This window comes from Sciurus vulgaris (assembly GCF_902686455.1).
Source record: "Sciurus vulgaris genome assembly, chromosome: 17".
NCBI classification, from domain to species: Eukaryota; Metazoa; Chordata; class Mammalia; order Rodentia; family Sciuridae; genus Sciurus; species Sciurus vulgaris.
In genome coordinates, this window is record NC_136478.1 from 45,842,319 (window position 1) to 45,862,371 (window position 20,053).

The following is a 20,053-nucleotide window of genomic DNA, read 5'->3' on the forward strand; positions in this document are numbered from 1 at the left end:
GACCTTTATTTTATTTATTTAATTATATGCAGTGCTGAGAATTGAACCCAGGGCATCACACTGCTACGCAAGTGCTCTACAACTGAGCTACAACCCCAGCTCATATATCTATAGTTTAAAGTTTTTGTGGTTTTTTTGTTTGGTCTTATTTTTTGTTTGGTCTTATTTTTTGTTGTGTTTTGTTTTGTTTTTGTACCAGGGATTAAACCAGGGGTACTTTACCACTGAGCCACAACCCAGCCATTTTTTAAAATTTTCTGTTTTGAGACAGGATTTTGCTAAGTTGGTAAGGCTGGCTTTGAACTTATGATCCTCCTGCTTCACCTCCCAAACTGCTGGGATTACAGGCATGTGCCACAGTCCCCAGCTACAGTTTTAAGTTTTAAGATGATCTTTGCCTAGAAAATTTGTGAAGCAGTTTCTTAAAAAACTATCTGGAACTGCATCATATGGTGATTACACTTGTTTTATTTAGTAACCACCATACTGTTTCCCATGGCAGCTTATTATATTCTGTCACAATGCACCAAGTTTCAAATTTCTGCATCCTTGCCTCACATTTTCTGTTTTGTTTGTTTATGAGACAGAGTCCCACTATGTTGTTGAGACTGGCCTTGAACTTGCAATCCTCCTGTCTCAGTATTCTGGGTCACTGGGATTACAGATACACACAACGCATGACAAATTATTATAATGGCCATTTTTATAGATGTAAAGAAGTAACTGTGATTTTGATTTGCCTGTCCCCTAATAATTAACAGTGTAGGTCTGCTTCATTCTTGAAGAATATTCTTGCTGGATATAGGACTTGGGATAGAAAGTGTTTTCAGTACTCAAAAAATGTGCCACTTCTTTCTGGCCTCCATGGTTTGACTTGAGATATTTTGTTTAAAAGACAGTATTTTCTTCATCTGTGTGAACTATCTCTTTCCATATGCATATGGGGATCCCATTTGAGTACTATTCTATTTCTTCCATCTATTTTCCCACTGTTTCCTCATAGGTAGGTGAGGTCTTGCATCTTTGGCAGGAACACCACAGGAGGGCTGTGTACTTGCAGCATCCTATGTCACCCATGACTGGTGTTCACGTGGAGCTCTAGGTTAAGGGGGTGTCTGCCAGACTTCACTGCAAAGTCTCTTTTTCCCCTTTCTAAGTATCTTAAGGTATGGGAGTCTTCTCTGAGACTGGGTATATATTTTTCTGTTCACCACACTTCCAAATAACTAGTCTTAGTATGGCTCTATGGGAAATTCTAATGTGCGGGCAGAACTGAGAATCACTGACTTAGCACAAATGTAACAAGAAAAAGTCAGATTTCAGCCAAAAATGAGCCAGAATTACATTTGGAAGGCATTGGGCGATATTCTCACAGGAATCTCTCAAAGTCCTCATCACCTATCATTACACCATTCCCACTCTGAAAATTTCTTCTGTCCGGTCCTAGGAAATATTATTTCCTGGTCTGAAGAACTAGCTCAGTTAAGCCAGAAATTACAAGAAGGGAGAAGTTCCTCCTTCCACCTCAGTCAGCATCTCCAGGACCTCCTCACCCAGGAAGACTGACAGCCACCAGGGACAGGGCCTCGGAGAGCAACTGGCTGAAGGCTGCAGGCTGGGAGAACACCTTGTCCACAGGCTCATTGCTGGCGAGGTGGCCGTAGGCCTGAGCTGCTCCAAGGTCACCTGTTCACAGGATACTCACATCTCCACTAGGAACAATTCACCAGTTGTCCTGGATTCTACGTCCCACTCAGGCCGTGGCAGGATGAGTAGAGCCTGGGTGGGAAGAGAAAGGAGAACTGTGCTGTCCTGGAGGTCACAGTATCCCACCTGTCTCTGTCCTCCCTGGTGGTGGGCAAGCTCTAGGGTAAGAGGCAGCATCCATCAGTGCCAAGGACAGGAGGCAGATTCTTAGGGTGCAGAGAGCCTGCTCTCTGGGTACAGTTTGCTGCGTCCTCTCCCCAGAGTCTTACAAAGTGAAGGTGTTAGCCGTTCTCATGGAGGAAAGGATTTGCTTCCAGCGTTCAGGTGGTTGGCATTAAATAATTTCTTTATGGCTATAGAATTCATGGCAGTTTGTTTCTTGAATGTTTCAAAGCATTGAACAGTGTAACAGAGGGAGGATCTTTGCTGCTTGGTGTCATCTTCGTCAACTTTCCTATGAAAAAACATAAAAAAAAAGTGATATTCCACAACTTTTCCCATATTCCGTTGGTTAGAAGCAGTGCACAGGTCTCACTTACCCTCAGGGGATGGCATTACCCAATGTGTAGTTGTGCCAGGCTAGCTCAGACGCAGGTAAGGGCATGGAGTCAAGAATCCAGACTCCGGGAGTTGGGTGGAAGCAGGCTTGTGGAGAGCAGACTAAAAACTCATTTGTTTTGAGAACAGATATACATTTTATAGGCTTCCTGCAAAATCACAATGTGCCAAGGGGGATCAGACCACCACGCTCCTATAAAGGTTCCCTTGGTAACACTAGGTCCATTTGGGGTTGTTGCTTGCCTCGCATTTGTGAGGCACTGGGTTCCATCCTTAGCACTACCTAAATTTTTTTTTTTTTAAAGGCATTCTGTTCATCTACAACTGAAGAAAAAAATAAATAAAAATAAATTAAAAACTGCAACTCTCCTGAAGCAGAAGTTACAGATTATGTAAGAAAAATTGAGGCTCCAGATGCGAGTTAGTAAAATTAAAGAATGAAAAAAAAAAAAAAAAAAGGTCAAAAAAAATAAAGCACAGGTCTATAACCCCAGTGATTGTGGAGGCTGAGGCAAGAGGATTGCAAGTTTGCTGCTAGCCTGGGCAACTTAGTAAGAATCTTCCTGAAAAAAAAAAAAAAAAGAAAGAATCCCGTGGGACACTTCCAGGGCCATTCTCCTGGTTTTCTAAATTGATAGTATGGTGGGAAACCATGGAGGAAGAATCAACTAGAGCTATTTGGGGGCAATGGGTGGTGGTTTCACTCTAGGTGGGTGGAGTCCTGTCAAGCAGAAGCCATACAGATAGTCTTGGGAGCCATGGAGAAGGGCTGCCTGAATAAGCAGAAGGCAAGCAGCCTCAGAAGGACACCCTGAAGCGGTGGGAACAATGGTGTGGCCGGTGTGGGAAAAGCTGCAGCAGCGTCCAGAGGAGCGTTAGGCTGAGAGCAGCAGTGCGGGTGGGGGTGGGGCGGCCTTCCTCTGCCCACCCTGCTTGGCCCGCGGTCCTTCCTCCGTCACGCGTTCCAGCCCCACGTCACAGGGGCTCAACTCAACGGTGTACACTTTGTCTCCAAGGAGCTGATGTGTTGGCCGAGCTCCTCTGGTCGAGGGACTCGTTTCGGATCCAAGTACACCAGGTGCCCAGAATGGGCACCTGCTCTAGCAAACGGGGGCGCGGACCTCGCCGCCTGGCGTGTGCCCATCAGGCGCCCATCCGCCTCTGCCTCGAAGCTCCCTCTTGTCACAGGGAGCACCCTGCAGCTCCTGTCCGGACTGCCTGCAGGAACGTCCAGCAAGACCCCGGACGTCCGGCGCCTCCCACAGCTGGCTGCTTGAGAGGCCCAGTCCTGCAGGCAGTGGGCGCCACCATGGGGTTCCTGCCGCCGCAGGCCTGGGGGGCCTCCGGCCCAAAACCAGCGCTAACATCTCGGTCCCTGAGGATCTTGGGCCCCTTCACAACTCTGAGGATCCCTCCTCCAACTCGGAACAGACCTGTCCTCCCGCCTTCACTTGGTCAGCCAGTCCACCAGGCTGAGGAGCCCATGACACCGGCTCCGGGCCCTGGAGCTCCTTCGGAAGAAGTAGAGCCCAGGGCCCAGGAACATCTGGAGGAAGGCGTGGAGGAGGAGCAGGAGGAGGAGGAGGGGGACGTGGAGGAGGAGGAGGACGAGGACGTGGAGCACAAGGAGGAGCAGCCGGAGGAGGAGGCGGAGAACATACAGGAGGAGGACGAGGAGAAGGAGCACAAGGAGGAGGAGCCTGTGGAGGAGGAGCCAGAGGAGGAAGAGGAGGACGAGGACAATGAGGAGGAGGAGGACGAGGAGGACGAGGAGGAGGAGGTCCAGGGAGAGAGTGGTGAGCCACGAGGGAGGCCTGAGGAGCTGGATACGGGGCCCCTGAGCCAAGGGGCAGCAAGAGCAGCAAAGTCTGCGGAGGCTCAGGGAAATCTCAGTGCCCTGGAGCCCAGCCCTGGGCCCCTGGAGACCAACAGCAATCCAGACAGGGCCCAGGTGTCTCCACAGCACTCGTCTGGTGGGAGCCCTGCCACCTGCTGCTCCCAGCGCCCTGCTCAGGGCGTCCCGGTTACAGCCGAGGCCCAGGCAGCAGTGTGGCCCGAGCCACACCAGGGCTGCTGCTCACTGCCAAAGGAAGGGAGCAAGGGGAGGCGAGACGAACACCACCGGACAATCTCTCCAGGCCCTCGGGCCTCCATCAAGGGGCTTCCGAGCGAAACATCTTCCTGGGCTCCACCCCATTGCTCTCCCTCACAAGGGGCTGCTACCTGGAGGCCCAGGAAGAGAAAATTGCCCATGGTAACGGCCCTGCCACTCTTGGTGCCCTGGCCTGAGGAAGAGCTGCCCCCACCTGCCAAGCGGCCACGTCTGTGCTTCCAGGAGGACTCAGGCAGCCTGAGGAGGGAAGCTCAGGCTGCAAGGAGGAAAAGGGGGGAGGATGCACAGGCCTTGGCAGGTAGAAGGGGGGCTCTGAGGGGCCCCCGCACCACTCAGTCGCTCCACTCCTTCTTCCGAGTGGAAGTGCCTGCCCACAAGGCACACTCAGTCAGCCCGCCCAGTCACCCCTCCCAGATGCCCCATATTCTTTCCAGCCACCAGATCCAATTCCAGCTTGCTGAACCCCTGAACCCATCTGGCCCTCTACCTTCCCCCGTGCCAAAGAAAGATGAGGGGGAAAGCCTCAGTTCAATTCCTCTGCCTCTTCCCACTCACACTCCTCCTGCTTGGAGCAAAGAGGGAAGCAATGTGGGAGTTAACCCCAATGACTGTCACCCACCTACACACCAGCCAAGACCTGTGGCACCTCCCAATTCCCACCTCCCCACACCTCTTATCCAGGTCCCTTTCCCCTCCAACCCGACCCGCTGCAGATCCATCTCCCCCATCCCCATGTGTATTGATTCTCCTCCTCCCACTCCTCCTCCCTACCCTCCTTCTCCTCCATTTCATCCACCTCTTCTTTCACATCTTTATCCTCCTCCTGCTCCTGCTCTACCTTCTCCTACCCACTGCAGATCCATCTCCCCCATCCCCATGTGTATTGATTCCCCTTCTCCTCCTCCTCTTCCTCCTCCCCCTCCTCCTGCCCCTGGTCTTCCTCCTCCCCCATCTCCTCCTCCTCCTCTCTCTCCTCCTCCTCCTCCTCCATTTCATCCAACTCTTCCTTCTCTTTATGCTCCTCCTCCTCCTGCTCTTCCTCCTCCTAATGCCCCTTCTCACTGGGCTGCTCTTGCTCCTCCCCCTTTTCCTCCTCTTTATCCTCCTCCTCTCCCTCCTCCTTCTCCTCCTCTCCCTCCTCCTCCACCTCCTCTTCTTTATCCTCCTCCTCCTGCTCTTCCTCCTCCTAATGCCCCTTCTCCTTGGGCTGCTCCTGCTGCTCCTCCTGCTGCTCCTCTTCCTCATCCTCTACCTCCTCCTCCTCTTCATCCTCCTCTGCCTCCTCCTCTTTATCCTCCTCCTCTTTATCCTCCTCCTCCTGCTCTTCCTCCTCCTAATGCCCCTTCTCCTTGGGCTGCTCCTCCTTCTGCTCCTCTTCCTCATCCTCTCCCTCCTCCTCCTCTTCATCCTCCTCTGCCTCCTCTTCCTTATCCTCCTCCTCCTGCTCTTCCTCAACCTAATCCCCCTTCTCCTTGGGCTGCTCCTCCTGCTCCTCCCGCTGCTCCTCTTCCTCCTCCTCCCCATTCCTTCCCAAGCCCTACTCTCCTCCCTTGCACCTGCAACCTCCATTGCCAGGGCCACAATGGACCTGCTACCAGCATCTCTGCCACCAGCATAGCCAAGTCATCGGCTCCCCTTGCTGGCCATGCCACTCTGAAGCCTGAGGACATTCACATGGACACAACCCCTCAATCGATGGCAGTGATTTTCCAATCTTCTGATTCCTGGGGCAACTCCTGCCCTCACCCCAAGGGCCATGGCCGGAGGAAGAACAGGCAGCCAGCTCACGCAGCTGTCTCCACTGGACCCCTGGTGCCTCAGGTCAGCCACCCCAACTCCAATCTCTACCCTGGTGTTGTCCTACAGCCCACCCCTCAGCCTGTATCCAGGAACCCTCAACAGAACAGAGCCTCTGCCAACGCCCCCAGGCTTCTCGTGCTGCCACTTGTCAAGCATTCACTGGCCTCCACCCCGGCACACAGGGCCTCTGCCCCTTCAGCCTCCAAGGCCTCCCGCGAAGAACCCATGGATACCACCCCTCCTTCGTGGGCGGTCCTCTTCTAGTCACCTCCTGCCTGCCAAGCTCTCATACTCACTCCATTTGGTAAGCATGGCACACACGTTGACAGCTAGTTCTAGATCGCAGGCCTGGTGGCACGTGTTGGATATTCCGATTGCTCCCAGCGTGACTTTGGAGGTGAAATGAGCTTTGCCAATCTGGGTTTTTGACATAATAGCTGGACGTAGAATCACCAAGGTAGCATTTTGCATGCACACACACCCGCACACACAAACACCCACCACACACACACACACACACACACAGAGGAATGCCACAGTCTTTGACTCTATATTTCAGAATTATGCAAACTTGAAAATTTTCTAAGACTATCAAGAGACTAAAGAGATGTGACAAGTGTAGGAATTTGGTGACCCTGGACTTAAACCAAGTATGGAGGATGCAAAATAACAAACCTGGGCTAGACATTGGAGGAAGGTATCTATGTTAGTTTCCTGAATTTAGAAATGTTCCAGAGTTAGGAGAGACAATGTGTTTCCTAGAAAAGTCACAGCACAGTAAAGGAATTAAAGGGTTAGGGGTATGAGACACAAATATTCTTCTCAAAATGTTCAGAAAAATGGAATTAGGAAAAGAGTCAATGATAATTGATATGTGACAAAATGTGAAAAGTTGGTAACTCATCCTAGCAACTCAAAATAATTCTCATGAAGAGGCACTCAATCAATTTTCTCCAGCCAGCAATGAAGTTATGTAAGTCCTCAAGAGTCTGACAGCACCCTGACTTTGACCATGACACAGTGCCATGAGGTGTGGCCTGGTGAGATCCCTGAGGTGCCCACTGAGATTCCCCATACACTATGCCTTGTTTGTCTTCACATTCTTTAATTTCAGAGGCCTGGAGTAGAGCAGCTTTGCTTTGCTCAAAAAGATGACATTGAGTCTGAATTGGAGTAAGATATTTCTATCATGTGGGAGATGAGAAGTCACACTGGGTCTGGCCTAGGGACCCCCACGTGGGGATATTTGTCAGGAAACATACCAGGTGCCCTTAGGGAGGTAAGCAGCAGAGGCTTCAGCCCATCACACGTGAGCAGAGCATTGCACATCCGGGAAATGAGGGCCCTGCTCTGTTCTGTCATTTACATCCACACAGCGACACTTTTCATTTTACACAGGAATACTCAACTATGACTGATCGACTGTTCTTCCAACAGGAAAATCCAGTTTTTGTTTCTCAAGAGAATGAATACCAATTTTAGCATAAAAATCACTCTTTTGCCAAGAGTCCTTGTATTCTTTTAGCCTTTATAGTGTGTCTTATGCTCTGTGCAAATCATCACATCATTTTCTGCAAGTTTCACAATTCTCTGAACCACATATTATGAGCCCCATTTTAGGTTTGTAAAATGAGCTGAATGGACGCTGATTCCTTTTCCAAGATCCCAGTGATAAGAGTGAGCAGAAGTGATTGCATAGGATTTTAAATCTCATTTGAGTCCATAATAATGAACCTGTATACTAAACAGACTCTACAACATGGACTTGGAGAACAGAAGCTTACAATCTTCCATACAAAGAGTCTGTTATAGGAAACATCAGTAATTAGGCACCATCCATGTGGTGATCCCTTGAGCCATCTGTATTATAGTACTGTGACCATAAAATAACTAGTTGGAATAAATCAACCAATCTATTGAGAGGATAAAATGCAAAGCAGGGATATTTTCACGGATTATTGAAAATTACTCAGGAAAGAAAATTTTAAAAGAAAATATTCTTTAGTAATCCATTTTGAAGATTTAAAACTCTTGGCAGGGTGCATACTTCTTAAGACCTTAAAGGGAAATTCATTTCCAAATTGGGATCAGTTTTAAAAATGCAAGCTTTAAGTCCTGTTTGCACTTAGCAATGCCGAAACATTAAAACAAGGTTTTCTTTCCAAATACAACAATTTTGATGAGGAAAAATTTTTAACTTCTTGTTCTTAATGTTAGTAGGATCCTAGCTTCATTTGGGGTCAGAAATTTCAAATTAGTTGGTTGCATCTTAAATCTTGCCCCTATCCCTTCCTTTCCTGATTGTATTTTAAGAAGTAACACTGTCTCTTCATTTAAGGGATGTTCAATTTCCCTAAATTGTTGAAAAATATCAAGTTTCATTCATGGAGTTTGGAAAGGCCTGAAAGAACATTACTTTAAGTACATGCTGACCTTGGTTTCTGTTTCACTCATCCTGTCCATGAAGGTTCTTCACACAGCTAACTGTTGTTGCTTAGGCTCCGACTGGTTGAACCTCTCTTGATGCTTGCCCTCAACGAGCTTAGACTTAAGCATGAGACACACATGAGTGGCTAACTCTGAGTGAGGGCAAGATGAAAGCACCCAACAGACCTGACAAGGAACCAAATGTACTGTTCCTGGAAGTGCCTTTCTGACTCTAAATTAGTTTTGTTTTTTTTTTCCCTTCTCATTAGGTGGCCACACTTCCTATGCCTTAGGAGTCAGCTTACCATGTAGACTGGCCATGCAAATAACTCAGACTTCTGCAAGGGAACACCGGTCTCAAGGTGGAGACATACTTCCTATGGACATTACACAACTGGCTGACTGCTGCAAATGACAATTTGGCTCTCTCTGACTCAACGACTATACACACGGTGAAATTCTGGGGTTGCAGAGAACTGCTTTTCCACCATACTTCGGTGGAGGGTTTCCTTGAGACTGTGATGAACACAAAGGACATGAGAGCAGACATCAAATGGAAGAGAGATCCTTAAGGACAGTTACCCCAGCACTGTGTTCAACAGCTCAAATATTGACTTTTCAGTTACAAGAGCTAATTCTTTTACTTTAAAAAATTCATTTTATTAATAACATAACTCCAGGTTACTATAGCATATTTACTTTGAAAGTTTTTTGACATTTTGATTCTGTTAAAATAACCCTTAGTTTAAAATATAAATACATGTATTGTTGCAAAAAAAAAAAAAAAACATTTTCTCATTATACTCAGTTGATAGTTTTATTAGTTTGTTTTAATTTATATTTGATTTTTATTCTTTAAAAAGTTAAACAGTTTAAAAAGCACACATGAGTCAATAAATATTTATTTTCTTTACCCTCATTTGTTTGCTTTATTGAATCCTAAATTACCTCTAACATCAACATGATCCTGAAATGGATTTGGATTGGAGGGTTAACCTTTTTCCATGTCTCATCTATGAATTTTCTCCATTTGAAGGGTAGAAGAAAGGAGAATTATCTTTAGCTGGGAACACATCCAAGGTGTCATGAAGGAAGCTGAGTTCGTACTGTGCGTGGGTTTCCAAACCTGTGAAGGAATAAGGACTTCCCAGAGGAGGAAAGAGAAGAGAGACAAATGTGATAGAATCTGGTGCATCCCTACAGCCCATTGGGACAGAAATACAACACACAGGGAGTGTGGAGAAGAAGCTGAGGGTGGTTTGGGAGGGAACGTTGGAAGAGGTCAAAGGTTTGCCAGCTGGCCTAGAGAAGTATTATGCAAGGAAATTTCAATCATCAAAGATTTTGTAAGAAAAAAGTCAAGATTTCTCAGTTCTTAGATAATCCTGTTAATCCTGTTAATTAAGGAAATAATTAGGAAAGATGGGGATGGAAAGTAATGTAGACTCTTCTAGTAGGTCAGGTGAGAAGTGTACACAATGTAAATACAGTAAGAGCTTCAGAGAAGGGATAAAGCTCTGACACCCACCTTGGAAATCAGGATAGGTTCCTCGTTCCACCTGTTTCAACATTAACACCTGAGTAATGGTGAGGCAAGCTGTTGTAGTCACCCTTTTCCCTGCTGTGATTTAAAGTTCCTATAGAACAATTTTAGAGGAGGAAATGTTTACTTAGGGGCTCCCAAGTTCAGAGGTCTAGTCTCTATAGACAGCTGCTTCCATGTCCCACCCAGGGCTGCAGATGAGGCAGATCATCATGGCACAAGAGTATGGCAGAAGAAAGCAGCTCCCATGATGACCAGGAAGCAGACACTCCTTTCTCCAGATACCAAATATATACCCACGGCACACCCCCAATGACCCCCCTCCTCCATCAGACCCTGCCCACTCTCAGTTAGCTCTCAGCCAGGGATTCGCTGCTTGGATTAAGGCTCTTATCACCCCATCACGTCTGCTGTGAACCTTCTTTTACTGTCTCACACATGCTTTTGGGGAATACCTCATATCCAAACCATAACACAAGCATAGAAAACAACTTTTTCTTTTTCTTTCTTTCTTTTTTTTTTTTTTAATGGAAGAGAACAGAGGTGGCAGACGTATCCAGAGGGAAATAGTAGACCACAGCTGGGTGCCCATGCAGGTGGTGTGTCTTATGTTTTTATAGATCCCAGGTTTCCTCTCCTTCCCCACCTTCCTTTTCTTCCCTGTGTACAGGATGATGTCAGGAAGAAGCAGCCCAGGGTGTGATCATTTGTGTTGGAAAGTGCAGATCTGGGAGGTGTGAGCAAGTGGTTCAGTAGGAATTGCAACTGCAGCGGCCCATTTCTTATTCTTTTATAACCCTCCTCGTCTTTCCCACCTGATCATTTACTCTCTGTCTTTTTTTCCTGTCTCGTTCCCCCTCTGAGTAAGGGCGCCCTCAGTTCTGAAAGGTGAAATGGGCAAGGACTGCTCTGGCTGCTTCAGGCTGAGATAGGGTGACATGGGACAAGCACTTTGGTTTCCCTTTTAGAAATGTCGTGGGTGTGTTGATGAGTCTGAGGGGTGAGTCTAGTTTGGAGAAAACAGGTTAAGTCACCTGGGAGGAAGGTGCTGTACAAGAAAAAAAGAAAACAGGAGTTCTGGAATGAGGTTAATACAACAATAAATGTCCCAGCATCTGAACACGTCAATGAACATGATGATGATGATGATGATGATGATGATAATGATGTTGATGATGGTGATGATGATGGTGATGATGATGATGGTGATGATGATGGTGATGATGGTAGAGACCAGCATATTTTTCACCAGGAGATGTCGGATGACCAAGTGCTAAGAAGTTGTTACCATGACAAGGCCTGTGAGGACATTGCCTCTAATGGGAATGGGAATCTTTAAGGATATTAGTTACATTGCCAGAGTTGTCAGGAATGTAACTGCAGCATTTAGTTTGTATAATGTCCCAGATGTTCCCATAAGTTGTACTTAAGATATCTAATGCCACCTGAATTTTGTAAAATACCTTCTTATTGGCATAACCTCTGTGTTTATTTAATAGTGGTCCCTTTATTTCTGGCACTTAGGGTGGGTAATCATATTAGCAAAGACAGATCAAGCGTGCCTCTGTAGGAGGGTAGGAAATTTAGAGGTCTCGAGTTCCCTACTGTCATGTATATCTAAGAGGAACAAACAGATTTGAAAATTAAGTTTAAAGAAGGCTTATGTGAGAAGTAGTGGAATACAAATGGCAGCCTCTCCCACAGGCAGTTTCCAATTTAATTCACCAAGGGATCTGAGTTTACTCTTCTGTCAACCCCAGGTTCTTTTTCTATCTAGAAACTTAGTAGGTGTATTGCACAACTGGTCTGAGTATCTGCTTTAGAAAAACAACTAGAAGAACACAGACAAAATGTACCAGTAGCAAGATTGCAAAGGCAGAATCAGCCTGAATTCACAATCCTCTCTTTGGGAGACACACCTTGATAAACAATGATCTTTGCATAACTCCCTTGACCTTTAGGCCACTGTCTCAGATTTTAAACCGATGTACAATTTGGAAACTGCTTGTTGACGGGAAAATTAATTAGAAGCTGTACAGTGGTTCCAAGGCTAATTACAAACATGAATTTCCATGTGACCCTAAGGAATTCCGCTTTCTTGCAGCAACAGTTTCCTATTTGTCCTAAGGGAACCTTAGGGCCTGTGCTCAGTACAAGAGCATGTGTGCTCCCAGGAGCAGGAATGAGGTGCAAGTGGAAGGCGGCCTCCAGCAGCAGCTTCATACCGATTTCATGAAGGGCTTCTGTTGATTTAAGCATTGCTTCAACCCCAGGTTCACTCTCTGCCCAGGGGCTTCCTGGGTATAGGACACAGCAGGGCTAACAGAGGTGAAATGATGCGAGTAGAAAGGTTCCACAAACAGGATCAAATGAATTCTCAACTATTATTGGGAGTTATCTCTTGATAATACATAATTTTCCATTTGATTCAGCTCTTTTGCCAATGTGACCAAAAGACCTGACAAGAACAATCTAAGGAGAAACATTTTATTTGTGGGCTTATAAAACACAAGAGGTGTCAGTCCATTGACAGTCAGCTCTCCATTCCTTGGGGCCTGAGAGGAGGGAGAACATCATGGCAGATGTGTGTGGTGGAGAAAAGTGCCTCAGGACATGACGATCAGGAGGCAGGGAAACTGGGCTCAATTCACAAAATAGACTCCCCAAAGTCTGCCCCATTGACCTACCTCCTCCAGCCACACCCTACCTTGCCTAAACTCCCATTCATTCATCCCTACCATGGTGTTAATTCACTGATCGGTTTAAGGCCCTCATGACCCAATCATTTCACCTCTCAACCTTCTTGCATTGTCTCACACGAGCTTTTGGGGGACAACTAACATCTAAGCCATAACACTCCCAAATCTCGCTTGTGCCCTTCACTCCAAGGTCATAATTTTAATGCCCATGTGCAATTTGGAAACTGCTTTTGCAGGAGATAGGAAATGGTACAGAGTAAATCCTAAGATTCAGGGGAAGGAAATGAGTTTTAAAATTCAAAAATTCTCTGCAGTCTCAACAAAAGGGCCAGAAAGAAGTCAAGCTTTTTAAGTGGTAATAAAAATTCAGGCAGGTGATGAGAGAAAATCTTTTGTTTTGGTCATCTTCATCTCAGGAGTTTGATCAACAATGATTGTCAGCATATCCCTTCAAAAACAGCATAAGAAACTAAAGACCTAAGGCTGTGTTTCAGATAGTATGCTCATGAATATTTAGCACATGTGAGTCATTAGAATATAATTAGAATAAACACATTACAAGAAAAAAGGAGTGTGAGTGGTACAAAGGATGGAGTAGAGGATGCCATTACAAAACTAGGGACCAAGTCCACCAATGGAGTAGTCTCATCATGTGACCTGTCTCACCATTTCACCCCTTCCATCTCTATGGAAACTGTTACACATGGTGCTCCCCCAAGCCTTGTGTAAACAGGAGACAAAGGCACACCCAGGCCATAAGTAGTCACAGATAAATGTGAAGGAATGTGATCAGGCCTTCTCATTCTCCTTTTGTCATTCTACATGTAAATACTGAACCTTGCTCATTTCTTCCACTTGCGAGCCAAACCACTTTTTGTCATATAATTCCACCCAGAGTGCTTTATTTATTCTTTAAATCATAGTATTGCTCATCCATTTGATAGAAAATGTGGCTGTTGTATGCTTTCAAAGCCATCCCCACATCTTCTTTATCCCTTCTAGACAAGGCCAAGGAAAGTATTTCATAAAATACCTACAAATCTGCAAGTAATGTGTAAGACCCTATGATGAACATCTTATATAATTCTAAGCTAAAATACAGAAAGGTTGGAAACAACAGAGCATCAGTCTGATACATGGAAAGCAATGTAGTCCAGAATCACCACTATATGAGGAACTCCAAAACACGGGTATGTTCTATTTACAGTGATGGAGTTAGTTATGGGTGATATTTCAGACAGGAAAATTATTTGAGAATTCTGTTGAAGCAACATGAATCTGGCACGAGGTAGAAATAAAGTAAAAGTCTTAACTCTTTAGAGACTAATTTTTCATATGTAACTAGGATTCAGTAAAAATGGCATTTGTTTGTGCTATGATTTTTCTTCTGAACTTGGGAGTTTATCTTGGGACAGAATTTCTTAGGAGCTGAGCATGGACTCAAGCAACAAGCAACGGAGTTCAAAAGCAGTTCAGTCACAAGGTATGAGCAGTGAAACACAGCAGAAAGAAAACAGACCATGGTTTCAGATTATTTTATTTTACTGATACCATCTTTTGGTGTTGAGAGAATCAGTGAGCTTGGCAGCGCTTTTCTTCATATATTCTATATGATGATTGAGGATAAGATATCTTTTCTCAGAGTTTCTTTTGAGGGAATACATACATTATTTCCAGGAAGCACCTGGCACAAAATAAGTCCTCAACAACTAGTAAGAAATCATCATCATCATTAGAGGAGTAAATGGAGAATCCAGGGGCCTGGGACCTGGACAAACCAGCTGTCTCTTCTGCACTGTGTTCCCCTGGTTGTCCTCCATCAGCTTTAACCTCGCTTGTGTCCCTTCCTCCTTACTGGCCAGAACTGTTTTCACTGTTTTATCGTGATTTCAAACCACAGGCTATTGGGTGTTTTCTTACTATAGAATCGATTATGCAGATTTGTGGCCATGTTCTTGTCATAGGAAAGCATAAAATCTTTTTTAATACATCTTACACTCTTTGTTAACTCTTCTAAACCAAAACAAAATTTAAAAATCAGATAAAAGAATGTCAGATGAAAGCATGAATTAATGAGTGCAGGAAAAACACAGCAAGGAAAAAGTAGGTAATATAGGAAGACCTCAAGAGGTAGAGGTAAAATAAAAAGCAAAAGCACAATTTGTTTTAGAGAATGAAGAAATTAACGAATACATACATGAAAAAGGTAGAGAAAGGAGCTTACCCACACCATCCATAAAATAAGTACCACTAGAAAAATAGAAGGGCATTTTCCATTTTGTAACACAAGGGGATAATGAGAGCATAGAAATGGAGAGTCGTCTGGAATGAAGACAAAGTTCTCTTGCAAAAGGCTGTGTGTGTGTTTTGCAGGCCTTCAGTAGAGATTTTTGGCCAGTGAAGTGATATTCCAGCTGGATATTCCAGGGGTGCTGCTGCCTCACCAAGCAGCCGAGCTATCATGTGTGACGATGGCTGGCTGGTGCCGCTTCTGCCCATGCTCACCTGGGTAAGGTCCTCTTACTTCATCCTTCAAAACCATCCAGGGCTCTTGGCCTTTTTCCAATAAGAGCACATCTGGCGGAGATATGCACAGCCCTGCCCAGAAGTCAAAATATTAAAACATGGTCACATGAATAAAATTTCCCTCTGGAACCTTGGTTGTTAAGGAAGAGAAACAGTGACAGGACAAGAAAAAGGCACACAAGATTCCTGAAGGATGGAGAAGTTGGGTCACCGAGGATGATGTGGGCTGCCAGTAAAACACAAACCAGGGCTGGGCTGTGGCTCAAGGGCAGAGCACTAGCCTAGTACGTGTGAGGCATTGAGTTCCATCCTCTGCACCACATAAAATAAATAAATGAAATAAAATTATATGTCTATCTATGACTCAAAGATTGTTTTAAAAAGCAATACATCTAGATATTTAAAGACAATCCAAAAGTTGAGAGTACCAGCAAGCAGGAATTCCTAAGTTCAAATTGTGATGCTCACCCAGGGAGATGAGGTGGCTCTGGCTCTCCAGCACCAGGGCTGTACGAATTCCGCTGTCCCTGGTCCAGGCTCTCCCACTCCCGAGAGGAATCCACGGCCGCACTCCTGAGCATCAGCAAGTGCTGAAGCACACACACATGTGAGGGATGAAATCTGAGGAGGCATTTTTGATGGAAAAGGTGCAAAAGGGCACTCCAGGGAAGTGGTCATCAGGAACGAGAAAGCTGAGCTGGCAGCCTGAGGGATGGGAGGAAATGTGTTAGGAAGTGTGACTGAAGCCAAGTGCTTTCAGGCTCTCCACACTCCTCGGGCTCAGTCACCACATCCTGTGACCTTCCTGTAACACAAGGCACTAGGATGGCAGCCCAGAGTGTTTCACATCACAGCAGTCCTTTGTGAGGTCACTGAGAGGCTGCAGCAGGCTGCAGTGACTCCCTCCAGATTTATAATATGGAAAAGTTGGGGTTTTTGTGGGCTGTTCATTTTCCTTGTGTTTTGTGTAAGCTACTTTCAGTTAATTCCATCAGTTTGAATGGAAAGAATGCTTCGTGGGCGTGCTCCCTAGCTCCTATTTTCTTGGACAAAGTGTAGGTCCTTCGGCCGTGGAACAGCTAACAATTGGCACCTTTTGTTGATATTAATGTCTCTCTGATTTCCTGGCAAGATCTCAGATCTCTTTGAATTCTGTGTCCCACCATACCTCTGACTAAGAGCATCAGAAAGTGTCACATACTGACATGAATACCAACCAATGCTTTAGATGATATGGGGCTGGAGTTGTGGCTCGGTGGTAGAGCGCTTGCCTGGCATGTGTGAGGCCCTGGGTTCGATACTCAGCATCACATATAAATAAGTGAAATAAAAGACAACTAAAAAAAATTTTTTTTTAAAGAGGAGCGGATGTGGCTCAGTGGTTAAGCACCTCTGTGTTCAATCCCAGTACCCCCCAAAAAAAAATCTTGTTGAAATTTTGTCAAATTTTGCAACTCAATGCATACACATTTGTGATTTTATTTTCCTGATATGTTTACTCTTTTATTACCATGAAATGCCCCTTGTATCTAATAATATTCTTCAACTCAACATCTATTTTGTCTTTTGATTACCATAATCAATTCATCTTTCCCCACTGTATTTCCCATATATGTATTTGTGTATTATATCTTTTTTCATCCTTTTACCTTTTGTCTGTTTGCATCTTTGGTATTTAAAATATTCATTCTGAGTGGAGAAAAAGGAATACTTTTACACTGTTGATGGCACTGGAAATTAGTACAACCAGCAGGGAAATCTTAGTCTTTTGGATCTCCAAAAGACTAGGCATGGAACCACCATATGACCCAGCTCTACCACTCCTTAGTATTTATCCTAAAGAGTGAAAGTCACCATACTATAGTGACACATGCACACACCTGTTTATACCAGCAGAGTTCTCACTAGTCAAACTATGGAACCAGTCTGGGTATTTGTCAGTGAATGAATGGATAAAGAAAATTAGTATCTACACACAGTGGAGTTTTATTCAGTCATAAGGAAAAATGAAATCATGTCATTTTTTAGGAAAATGGATGGAACTAAAGATTATTATGTTAAATGAAATAAGACAAACTCAGAAGGTCAAGCGTTGCATGTTTTCGCTCATGTGGAAGCTAGGGAGGAAAGAGGAAAAGAAAGTGGGGGGCTGGGATCTCAAGAAAATCAAAGGAAGATCAATGGAGGAAAGGGATGGCAGGTGGCCGGGAGTGCTGGGGAGTTACATTGGCCAAATTATATTGTTATATTGTGTGCATGTACGAATATACAACAACAAATCCCATCATTATATGCAACTCTAATGCACCAATAAAAAAGTGTGGAAAGAAAAAATATTAGGCTTAACTTTCCTTAACATTGAACTTTGGAAGAAAATTGACTTTGTGTGTACACACTGTATCAATCGTTAAGGAATTATACATTGATTCCTATTTATTTTCATTATTACTGTTGTATTATAGAGTTAGTATACAATATTGTCAAATGCCTTTTGAGGATTTAGGAAGTTCATTGTAATGTTTAGTTAAAATACATGTTAATTTTCTGAAATAAAATATTTCTCTTGGGCTGGGGGTGTAGCTGGTATGTATGAGGCCTGGGTTCAATCCCCAGCACTGAAAAGGTAAAAAATAAAAAAAAAAATTATCCTTTTTCCTGTGACCCCTGGCAACCACTCCAAAATTTTGCCTTTTGTGGAATGTCATATCATTGGAATCATCCATAAGGTAGCCTTTCCAGATTGGCTTCTTCCACTTAGTAATGTGCATTTAGTTTCTTCTAACCAGCTTTTGGTGATCTATTCCTATATCCTGTTGTATTTTGTGTTAACTCCATTGCTATAATTAATTTTAATTCCTTTATTGACATTTTAGTTATATCTGCATTTTGGCAGGGGTACTATGGATTGAATTCAGGGTCACTCGACCACTGAGCCACATCCCCAGCCCTATTTTGTATTGTATTTAGAGAAAAAGTCTCACTGAGTTGCTTAGGACCTCACTTTTGTTGAGGCTGGCTTTGAACTCTCCATCCTCCTGCCTCAGCCTCCCAAGCTGCTGGGATTACAGGTGTGCTCCACTGCACCCAGCTGTATCTTCATTTTTAATGGTTACTTGAACATTAAAGTATGCAGTCTTTAACTTACCAAGGTTTACTTAAGGTTAATATTAAGTTATTTAAGATAAAATGCACCAATCTTGCAACATTTTAGTTTTATTTACTGATTCCCGCCCCCCCCCAATCTTTGGTCTATATGCCATGTATGTGATAAATGATATTCAAACAGCTTCCTGTTTTTTTTTTTTAAATGTATATCTTTTTAGTTGTCCATGGACCTTTATTTAATTTAGTTATTTATATGTGGTACTGAGAATTGAACCCAGGGCCTCATACATGCCAGTCAAGTGCTCTGTCACTGAGCCACAACCCCAGCCCAGCTTCCTGTTTTTGTAGAGTATGAGCTAAGATTTTTTTAGATTGCTTGTTTTTTGTTTGTTTTGTTTTGTTTGGCTGTACTGGTACTGAACCAAGGCCACACATGATTAGCAAGTACTCATATCACTGAGCTGCATGCCCAGACCTTAAGAATAGTTTTTATGTTTAAAATGTTTGGAAAAATTCAAAAAACTATTCCCAACATATGAAAATTCCATAAAATTCTAATTTCAGCATCCATAAGTAAGTTTTACTGAAACAAAAATATTTTCAAAATGGAGTGTGGTGGCACATGCCTGTAATCTCAGCTACTCTGCGGGCTGAAACTGAAGGATTCCAAGTTCAAGGTCAGCCTCAACAACTTAGCAAAACTCTGTCTCAAAATTAAAAAATAAATAAGTAAATAAAAAGGGCTAGGTATATAATTCAGTAGAATGTTCCCGGGTTTAATCCCCAGTACAAGAAAGGAAGGAAGGGAGGGAGGGAGGGAGGGAGGGGAGGAAAGAAGGAAGGTAGGAAGGAAGGAAGGAAGGAAGGAAGGAAGGAAGGAAGGAAAGGGAAGAAGGAAAGGCAAGAAAGGGAAGAAGGGAAAGAAGGGAAGAAGGGGGATGGGGAGGGAGGGAAAGGAAACACAATATTGTATGTGGCTGTTTTCATGCCAAAATAGTAGAAAAGGGTCACCAAGCACCACTTGAAGCAGTCATGCCAATTCTATCTGTGTTGGATTACTTTGAAATTGACCTCCAGATCTTTGGGATTCTGTTTTCCATATCCCTAATACTACCTCTTGCTTTGTTAACCCTAAGCCCACTTCAATCCAATAAAGCTTCAGTTTTCTTTTGCTTGATTTGTGAGCAGGTTGTGGAATACCACCAGTCACAAAAGCAGAAATCTTAAACTATCACTAGGTACACTTCTGATTTTCAAGATTCTTTTGGTTTTGGTTTTGGTTTTCTGTCTGCTTTTGCTAAGCCCTCTGTGATGTCTCCAACACATCCATCATATAACTGTTAGCCAGGGAATTTAGCAGAGTTTACACTCAGTTATTGAGTCTCATCCTTTGTATAGTTCTCTCACTTTCAGAATTAAGTTTCCACCTCATTCACCAGCCCTGAATTCTGTTCTGTCATGATTGGGGAAGTGATGCTTTTCTGCCTGGAGGGCTATAGGGTCTTAGGCATTCCCATAAAAGTCATAAAATTAATTTCCAGTACTTTGTTTTAGTTGTTTATTACATATTTTGAA